Source organism: Diplotaxodon limnothrissa, linkage group LG18 (assembly GCF_057381915.1).
Source record: "Diplotaxodon limnothrissa isolate DT_005_m linkage group LG18, D_limnothrissa_male_GT1.1, whole genome shotgun sequence".
NCBI classification, from domain to species: Eukaryota; Metazoa; Chordata; class Actinopteri; order Cichliformes; family Cichlidae; genus Diplotaxodon; species Diplotaxodon limnothrissa.
The window spans coordinates 7,624,618-7,633,978 of record NC_140613.1 but is presented as its reverse complement, the minus strand read 5'-3'; the positions used below and the strand labels follow the sequence as shown (position 1 = coordinate 7,633,978).

At 39.3% G+C, this 9,361-nt stretch overlaps 1 protein-coding gene across 1 annotated transcript in view; it reads left to right on the top strand.

The window, feature by feature from the left end:
* Positions 1-1,247: 1,247 nt before the first annotated feature.
* Positions 1,248-9,361, top strand: part of LOC146613014 (rho GTPase-activating protein 12-like) — a 61,544-nt gene continuing 53,430 nt past the window's right edge. The window contains exon 1 of the mRNA XM_085377297.1: positions 1,248-1,458. The gene's annotated coding sequence lies outside the window, so the exon portion shown is untranslated. The remainder of the gene's footprint in view (positions 1,459-9,361) is intronic.

The following is a 9,361-nucleotide window of genomic DNA, read 5'->3' as shown; positions in this document are numbered from 1 at the left end:
TTCTCAGTATGCCGGGGATGTCCCAGCCACAGTGGGACACCTGATTCCCCCAGACTCAGGATGTTAAAGTTGTAAATAGTAAAATTCTATTGTTTCTTGGCCATTGATCAGTGGTCATGACAGTCTGCATGTTAATGATCATGAAACTGACCTCATGACCCCATTGTTAATCAGTGGTGCTAGGTTTGGTCTTTATGCAAATGTACTGTTTATAAAGTTGGGGAAACCTGCAGTCGGCTGAGACTGAAGAAGTCACTTTGATGAGTAATGAAACATTTCTCCCACTGAAAACACAATGTCCAGATCAGCAGAATCAACTTTCTGCGATACTGTATCTTTACAAAACCTTTGCAGTTTTTGTGCTTTTGTAGAGCCGCTGTGATCCATGCATACTAACAAACCTGTAATAACTCCTGAGGGAATACTGATGCTTTTTTCTTTTTAAATAGATGGTTCATTAAAGGCTCGTTTGAAGTAAAATCTTGGCCAAATATGCCTCATAAACATCAATGACTTTGATTTCTGTTGTTGCCTCAAGCCATGGGTGTCAAACATGCAGCCTGGGGTCCAAAATGGCCCACTAAAGGGTTCAAACTGGCCAACTGGATGAGTTTGTCTTTATAGTGTTTATAAAAATAAGACAAAGTTAAAAGTAGTGTAAAACTTTTGATGTAGAACAGTGCAGCTTTTGGTCCCATTTGTAGATGGTCTGTGAATTGTAACACACAGGGAAAGGAATGGGCATTTTGTAAACCGTAAAATGATAGTTGATTGATTGTTCATTTGCTGGTCACTCACTTGACAGCACATTGGGCTGATTAGCACATTGTATGTGTGCCATGAACTAAAAGTTTTTTTTTCGTTTTAAAAGCCGACACAATTACGCACAATGTATTTGCAGTTCGCGGTCATCACCGCCAGGTTGCGCTAAATCCCCTTTTGTGTCCGGAACACCTGAAAGTTCGAACCATGTGTATAACTCACAAACAAGAGAAGAGGTCTCACTACGATAGCTAGTGATTAGTCATTAGCCACTTACAACTACAGCATTGCCTGATAAAATAGTGCTAAGTTTAATTATTTTGTTAAATGTGCATGTACAAGACCGGTGACTATGGTAACTTACAATTAGTTAAACCGGAAAGTTTTATTTTTGTGTTTTCCGGAAAATATATAGAATAGCACGTCTTGTCTGCATAGACGATCTTTGCTTGAAGGTAGTTGCGAAGTTCTCGGGGCAAGCGACTCCACGGGAGCGAGCACTGCTGTAGATTACACACCGGCTAGGGAAGAGCAGGACGGACTGGAACGCCGCTCTCCGACAAACCTGACAAGTAGGGAAATAGTTTCACACGGTGGCCGGTCGACGGGGAAGTTTACTGGGAGTTTAACTACACCCGGGAGCACCGTCGTGTCGGTGTGTTCCCCCCTGGGAGCCAGCGGAGGAGGTAGGTGAAGGTGCGTATCTGTGCCTCAGTGCGGGACACTGAGGAATGCTGTAGCCCTGAAAGCTAATTAGCTAGCTAACGTTAGAGGGCAGATTAAAGCAAGACCGAGGAGACCTGCGAGCTGAAACTGAGAGTTAAGACCACAAAACGTGACGTTAAGGTGAAGGTTAAAGCTCTGAACCCACAAAAGAACCCAAAGCTACTTTCAGACCTAATATATATTTAAAAAAAATCAGAGAAACTTGAATCCTTTTGGGAATACCTTCTAAATTAGCGTTAAGAAAGCGCAGAAATCAGTGTTTACTTTTCTAAGGAGTGTCTTAAACAGATGTGTTATAGTACTTTTTGACTGGCAGGGTTAACCTTATTACCTGAGAGCAGTGAAATGGATCTGCCATAGAGCAGAAATCCTCCCGCTCACACTTTTTTAAATATATGAAATAGTGATAAATGGCTTTTTAAAGTTGATCTGATCCTCGTGGTTTGAAAGCTGCCGTTTAAATCACAGTAGAGCCTATAATCAACACCTCAACGACACAGTCCTATCATGAATTATAATGAAGAACCTTTAATTGTTTCAAAAATGTTCATTCTCTTAAGTTTTGAGGTGATTTAGAAGCAGGTGTGTCTATGCCATTAATGAAAGTCTTTCTCACCTTAAAACTAAACCTGTACTTTTTAAAGGGCATAAGTGAGTGTCAGTTGAGCAAGTAGTTAGTTATTTGAGAGTTTGGATACTCTCCCCCAAATCTGCCATTTATGAAAATAAAGCAATATTTGTTTATGAAGTGAAAAAGCAACCAATTTAAAGAGACTGTTAAAGCAGTTTTACTGTTTTTATTTACTTTATTTTTGTAATGATGGGCTTGAGAAAACCTTGCTGGTGACAGAGCTTCACGTGGTGAACAGAAGAGAGATTTTCTATAAAACCTCTTGGTCTTATTGTGGCCAGCATGCCTTTAACATGTTCTTTATTTGTGTTTTGCTTAAAATGTGTACTCTGATTTCTTTCTTTCTTGATTGAGGGAGCTGCAGCTGGCCGTAGTTGGTCGAAGTGGTTCAGGCTGTGGCTTTAACAGTGATAGGGTGGGGGGATGCCGTGGGGAGCTGATTTTGATTTCTCTAGAAGAAAATTATGGTGAGAGCCAGTGTCAAAGTAGGACAGCCAGTGCTGGATCCAGGCTGTTTGAGGCAGCTTGGGCCTATATTTGGTGGCTTCTTTGTGCACGGGGCACAGTGCACTGCTTCTGCTTGTTACAAATAGATACATCGAGAATTAGTTTTACACATTAAAGGGTCTATTTTATGTCCTCACTTTTCCCCCACTCTGAAACTATTCTGACTTTTGTTTGTGAGCTGTTTGCTGGTAACTGTGTTTTTTTTGCTCCAAACAAGTGAAAAGCAAAATATAGATATGGGCAGTATAAACATAACATTGACACATAAATCTGGACACAAACAATTGCTTATTTGATAGAATTATGGTTCATTTGGAGATGTGTTTGTGGTCCTCTGGTGAATGTAAAGCCAATATTTTTGGTTCCTACTGACTCCTGAGGGAAATGTTTGGCTCTGTAGCGAATAACATTTTTACTACTTTTTGTTCCACTGGGTTGCTTTGTGTGTCTGTGAGTTTGTTTTTCTTTTTGTGTTTTGTGGTTGTGGTTGTTGTTGTTTTTTTTTTTTTTTTTTGCTGTTTTAGGGGGTTTTTTTTAAGCTGTTTGCAGTGGCTTGAAATGGGACATTTAAGAGCCAGAAAGCTAAACAAAGAGCTTGACAACTAAGAGGAACCACATACATCATTTAGATGATAATTTAGATGATTAAAAAAAAAAACATGGTCGCAGTAAAGATTTACCAAGGGTCAAACTGAACCCAAATCCCTCTAAAATATCCAAACTGCTAAAGCTTTGCTTTTAGCTTCTTCTTTGCTAACTTACCTCTCCATTTTGCAACCATCGTTCTGCAGCTAACAACACAGAATTTAATTCAATAGATGGATTCCTTAAATAAGCTCATTGTTACCAGTCTAACTTTGTGAGATGGGATCAGACTGATATTGGATCCAAATATCTGATATGTGGTGCATCCCTGATTATCACCATGTTTTTAAGAGTATTAGCTATGTGTCTCTTCTAGTGGTGAAGTGGGTCTGGACATAAATGTAAATACCCATACCCCATTTTAACAAACTGTGCCTGTAAACAGGCAATCAGGACGTCTATAAGGTTGCAGTGTCACAGATATGCGGTCACTGCCCTTAGCCTTGGTCTTGCCAAAGAGACTGACCATCCAACCTTGAGCAACTTCCTCCATGTCCACCCATTATTTCCATCATCACAGCCTCTTTTGCTAGCTGTTGTTGGCAGCAAGAGCAAACACACGCATGTGCTCTTGACATCTGAACAGTGAATGACCCAGTGGAAAATAATTAGTGCTTTTCGAGACTCATGCTAATGTTCTGTTACATCTGATCGGCGCCCACAGGCCAGAGTGATTTGCGCTTTGTGTTACAAAGTTGGATAGTTCTAATAGATGTGACCAAAGTTTCTAATAATGAGGTCAGCTTGTACTACCTAAGAGCCAAAAGCTCGCATTTCAGACGGCTCTAAAAACTCTGAAGTTTTTTTTTCTCTCCTTGGCTCTGAATGATGTCAGTGAGAGCAGATATCTGTGATCTGACATCCCACCCACCTGCTGTTCACACCTTCCGTACTGTGGGGCCACCAGTTGTAATAAAAATACAGATTAAGATGAGGCAGATCACATCCCAGCAAACTAAATGTGGAGCAAAGAGTATGCTTGCATGAGACAAGTAACTGATGCTGAGAGTTCATTGGCAGTTTTTATATCATGCAGAAATGTGGATGATTCGTACGCATTTGTAACCCTTTCGATACATACAAGTGTAAATGACCCCCGTGTGGGGGTTGTGAGACAAATTTCATGCTGCCAGCTTTGCAGATCCACAAATGTAAGCTGTGTCCATCATCTGGGCTTCCTCCGTATTCCTTCCTTAATGTTAGCCTGCTGTTATTGTACAATGGTAAAATTAACATCAACACAACCACAGTGTTTCCACATCTGCAGCTGAGCACTCACTGACTTTCCCCAGCAGAAAAACATTTCAGGATGCAGCAGCAGCTTATTTGATTCATCGAAGCACGTGCTTGTGAGTCCTCAAACATTACACACAAATCACTGCACACATTTGTTAATCTTAGTGTACGCTGGTGGATAATGTCATATGCATTTGTAACCCTTATGAGACATATTTCTCTCCATATTATATATCCAACTTAAAAACCACAAACAAGATGGTTTGTTATAATCAGTATTTTTTTATTTTAATGTATATTTCTCACATTTCCCCTTGCAGTAAGTACATTTATTAAGGATAAATGGAAGCTCTGATTTGTTTTCATGGCCTCATTCATGTCCATTTTTCCTCCTCCAGTGACTGTTAAAACTCTTAAAGTTGTTCATTTTCATAGTGTAGAATACACCCGTTATTACCACATCTTTTTGAGCCACACGATGCTTGTCAGGCTGACGGGATAATGATATTTCTTTGTTCATTAATAAGAGAAAAGCAAACGACCAAAGCTATAAAAATAAATGTCCAACAGCAAAGACTTAAATTGAATTGAACACACATTACTTAAGATGTGGGTTGAAGCTCTGGCTTATTACACCTACCTTTTTTTTATATATATATATACAGCATAGTCTAAATGGCAAGTCATTTATAGCAAGATTTCATCTCTAAAAGACCAAAGAAAACATATTGAAAGTAAATGTGTTGGCTTTTGTTTAAATATAAAAGATCAGGGGAACGGGGGGGGTGCACAGTCACCCTAATCATATTTAAAGGCATGGAAGCAGAAACATTATCAAGTTTAGACCATCACCAGTGGCCCGGCTCTGAATCAACAGTCTGAACTTGGCTAACAAGAGTCATGTGAGACTCGATGCAGAGGAATTTCGCCGCTGCTGCTGCTGCTGGTGCTTCACTCGTCCCTGTTTCAGTTGCAATATTTAATGTGCTCACAATGAGAGAGTATTTGCAGTGTGCTGATTTCTGTTTTGCTGAGGCAAGAGAAACTGTGAGGGTGTGTTTCCTGCATGTGCTGACAGCAGCGGATTTTTAAACATACATATCAGTTCCAACACTTCCACACACTTCAGCCGAGGTCCTGCTTTCATGGGACCCACCCATCCACTCTGTCTCCCACTGCAAATCTTATTACCATCACTCTGAATTAGGGCTGAACGATTATGGAAAATAATCTAATTGCGATTTTTTGCCCCAATATTGCGATTGCGATGCGATATGCGATTATTTTTTAAGGTATTTGTCTTCTGTATTATTAAACAAAGACAAGCAATACATCATATAGTATGGCCAATACTATATTACATTAATTTTAAACTGTTCTTTCCTGGAAGACAGACCTCTGTTATGATGACATGAGGTGATGCATGAATTGATGACTGACATTTTTATTTAACTTCTTCAATCACAACAGTATATTTGAACATACACAATAGTTTATTTTTAGCTTACAAACATCTGAGCATAAAGTGCTGACAAGGAACCCTGGTGTAAACATTAAAATGAAAGTCAGTACAATGTGCAGATTGCAGAAATATACATAAAAAAAATCAGTGGCTTTACCACACTCAGTTTTTCGACATCTGTGAACTACTAGACAGTCATTCAATTAAAAAATAATATTAAATAAATAAAACTAATAAATAAAAAATACACACATCTTACTGATCTCTGCAGTCAGTAACATTACACATAAAGTGCAAACATAATAGCAATTGTATAAACACACACACAAACACGCCTTTAAAGTTTAAAGGCGTGAAATTGGACGGTCTAGTTCTGATTAGCGTCACCGCTGTCTCGGTGGAGTTTAATAAACTCGGCCGTCTGCTTCTTGCTATCTAAAATATAACCAGACACTGGTGTAAATTCTCGACTGTCTCATACTTCTGTTTAATAAGTTTTCTGTTTGACGTTTAGTCAGCTGTGTGAAAACCAAGGAGGAACCCACCCGGGGGATTAATAAAGTTTTATTTTATCTAATCTAATAACTTTAATCTCAGCCAAACCGATTTACTCACGAACAAACAAAACACTGAAAAAAGCCCAACAATAACATTTTTAGGTTGTCTAAGTGACTTATATATTACGTTTAACCCGAGCAGCGAAACTCCGCGGTGATCTGAAAATGATGTGCCGGGAGTTGTGCCGTTCTCGGCCGCATCAGTAACCCTCGAGCTCCCGGCTAGCTGTCGAGCTGGTGGGTAGCAGACGCCTCTGAAAACGTCGAAGCACTTTTGCAAATATGGGATATCTTGATAAACCGAGCAGATATTTGATGTTTACACAACTACTTTCTCGCCTGAAAATATGTTAAAAGTTTATTTTGTGACCCAGAAAGATTAGTATGAGTAATTTTAAAACTTAGTAGCGGCCGCCATTGCTGGAAACTGGAGTTTGGCTGGGCCGCGCTATGAATTCTGGGATATGGTAGTAATTTGGACAGCCTTCGGCGCGTCGCTGTGACGTAATCGGTCTACAAATGCGGCCTCAGGAGGATGCAGCCCATGAATTGTATAATATAATCGCAGTATAATCGCAGCCTTTGCGGTTAGAAAATTGCACTTGATCATGTCGCGATATTATCGCAAATGCGATATATCGTTCAGCCCTACTCTGAATTAAGGGTCGTCTTCTGATTTTGCTGATTGGACTCTGAGAAGATTTGTTTGCTAAATAGCAGCACTGAAGCTGTAGCTTAATCTTAGTGGGGGATAAGTGAAAGAGACAACAACCCCCAGGTACTTAATCTTCCAAAGACCTTTCCATATGACGAATTGGAGCATTAAGTTGATTGTCTGTTTTGTTTGTAGTCTTCCTCATTTTAATTCAAAGGGTATTTTCAGAACCAACATGCCAGACTCTCTCATAGAGGGATTGCATTTTTGACACCTTTTTCATAATTAATCATCACTTTTTTTAAAGCTACATGTTAAAAAGGAACCCACAAACTTTAAATGATTTGTTGGTTTTTACATGTTTAGCATTGTATGACTTGAGGTTTACCTAACTTAGTAATTAAAAGCTGTACTCTAGTTTAAAATCAGTCTTAAATTTAAAAACAGTGAGAAGGAAACATTCAAAGGTATGTTTTTTCTGAATCAAAATTGTTCTTTCAAGGGTCACTTGGCATATAAGGCCTCAGTGCCACAGGCATAGAGACTGATTAATGAACCTGTTGCAATCTCTGGTTTCTACAGAATTGCTGAGGTCATCTTTAGTTTCCACAGAAGATGGCGACTCTTCAACTACCCACCTAGCAGTAGTGAAACTTGAAAAAGTGTGATGCAAACTGGAAATGGAGAAGGTTTGCCTTCAGAGTCAAATTTGTGTCCTAAAGCTGCATCAAGGGTGTTTCAAAAGGCAAAACTTTTACTCTGAAGGTGAATGGTCTCCATTTCTGGTTTGTGTTGCACTTTTACAAGTTTCACTACTGCTTGTTGAGTAGTTGACAAGCTTTGCGGACAAAATAGCGTCTTCTACGCAAGAGGTACTTTTTTGGTACCTTGGCTGAGGTTCCAAGTGAGCCGAGTCATGAGAACGACTTCTTCTCAAAACTCAAACTGCCATTTTCAAAACCTAGCAACGAGGGAAATGGCTGCACAAAAACCAACACCGTGGTCTCTGAGTCTGACAAAAAGCCACAGAAAGCGCAGCAGGTATACCACTGCCACGACGTCATGGGACTTTTGGTCACATTGCTACAATGACCCCAAGCACATTAAGGTGGTACTCAGTTGTAATGGAATAAGACCAAAACCAAGTTGAGTAGAGTAAAATCTGAGTAGGTACTAGTGGAAAACAGGCATTTGACTGGTTCACATATATAAGACAAAGAGTCTGTTGTCTAAATTTGTTCCTGTTATTTCTGGCTGATTATGAGCAAAAATGTGTTTCATGCTTGAGTAAATTAAACCTCACATTGGAAAAACAAACTGGTTGAGATTAGATTTTTATGACCCATGTGGTTTTTCTTTGAGGGAAGACCAAAACCCTGCAAGGGGTGGAGGGATGGCAGGAAATGAAATCTCATCTCACTGTCTTGAGTCCCCAAACCTTCCAGCCACTGTGATTATTTCACTGGGCAAACGATGCTTGTAGAGCCCCTTAATATTAGCAGGTTAGGCACGCCATTTGCTCAGTTATTCCCAGAAAGGCGGTCGTGCATCTGAACTCTGTGCAGACTACAGAGTTTTTTTGTTTTTTTTATCTGACTCCTGTTTAGTGTTGACTGTTTATTGTTCTTTTTTTTTTTTTCTTCCTCTCCACTCTCTCCAGCCATAACTGGTTGTGCCAGGTTGACTGCCCACCCTGAGTTTGTTTTTTTTTTCCCTTCACCACTATCACCAAAGTCTTGCCCATTAAGGAATTCTTAGCTACACTATATATACTCTGGGTTTTTCCAGCAAATCTTGACTTTCCCCCAAAGAGTTTTTGACCTTCCCCCAAGGAAAAATCTTCAGCATTGTAATAAAAATATTTTGTTAGCAGTTAATTTAAGTGGGTTTTTATTATTAAAATCCATATTTTTGGACCCAAATTACAGGAAAATGCATAGATTTATGATAAGTATGTTAACAAAGACACTTTGTAAACCTACTAAGGCCCATTTTGAGCTGGGAAAAGCTCTCAAAAACTAATGGACAAAAGCACTGTTAAGCTTCCTGCCTTTTGATTTCTTTATTAAAGAAATAGGTTTAAATTAAATACTTTTAAAACTATCTTTTTATTAGTGTTCTACCACATTTGGTTTCATCATATTTTTCCTTGACTACAAGCACTGTTTCTCATTTAAAAA